Here is a 1,260-nt window from a genome sequence, read left to right on the forward strand (position 1 = left end):
CGAGGATTCACCCTCGCCATGACGTCATCTTCCTCGACGTCCCATACTTTCCCTGCAAACATTTATTCACCCTACTTACCGCCGATTATTAACAAAGTTAGCCGATCACATTAATGATAACAAACTTTTAAAATTTCATTTAAACATTATAAAAAATTTTGTTTATTTATAGTAAAAGATTTAACAATTTGGCAAAGTTTAGTTTTTATCGAATTTAGTTTTTTTTTTATATTTAGCAAAATTTAATTTTAAGATTTTAGCAAACCTTAGTTAACAAAATTTAGTTTTTAGTTTTAATTTATCAAATTTAGTTTTTAGCAACTTTAGATTCTAGCAAATTTAGTTTTTAGTTTTAGTTTTTAAGATTTTAACAAAATTTAGTTTTTAGGATTTTAAGATTTAACAACATTTAGTTTTTAGTATTTTAGATTTTAGATTTAAAGATTTAATCAAATTTTAGTTTTAATTTTTATCAAATTATAGTTTTTAAGTTTTAGGTTTCAAATTTCATTTAAGTTTTTACTTCATTTTGAGTTTTTCTTCTTTTAATTCAAGATTTTCCCTTCTACTTTCAGGTTCCTCAACATGGACAGCTGGCAGGACTAACGCAAATGGACTTTTGAGGAGAGCTGGTTTGCAGGTGTGGTTTTCTGTCCGTCCGTTTTATAGTCTGTTCGGGTATTTCAGGTAAGTAACAAAAAAATATATATTATAAGAACCTTTTAAATAATTTGGGGTTTTTTTCTTTTTTTTTGTATATACTGGTTTCCGGCAACCTATGAGTACAACTCTACCGCGACACTATTCATAAGTAGGCCTGAGCTCAATCCTAACCTTACGCGCACGCCTGGTTCAATTTCAACCCGCGGACTGGCTTCGAGCAACTAACCGTAAGGTTTGCCTATAAACTAATATATAGCTGTTTTTTTTACTGAAATTTTTTATTCTTTTTTTATATATATAGAAATTATCTAAAAGGACTGACTGGTTCTGTTCGTCCTGTCGTTCGGGTAAGAGGTAAACTTACAAGGTCGAAAACCTTAATACCTGGGCACCACAGGACTGATGGTGCGGATCAGCTAAAGGAGTCCCTCGATGGATGAAGCTGGCGATGGCGTGGCTCAGAGTTGGCTGATTTAGCTTTATTTTTCCGTTTTATTTAGTTTTATGATGAATGTAATTTAGTTTTAAGTTCTAATTTATTTTGTTTTAACTTTTATTTGTAGTTCAGTTTGAAACTTTTATGAATAAACAAAAACA

This window comes from Lucilia cuprina, chromosome X (genome assembly GCF_022045245.1).
Source record: "Lucilia cuprina isolate Lc7/37 chromosome X, ASM2204524v1, whole genome shotgun sequence".
Taxonomy (NCBI): Eukaryota; Metazoa; Arthropoda; class Insecta; order Diptera; family Calliphoridae; genus Lucilia; species Lucilia cuprina.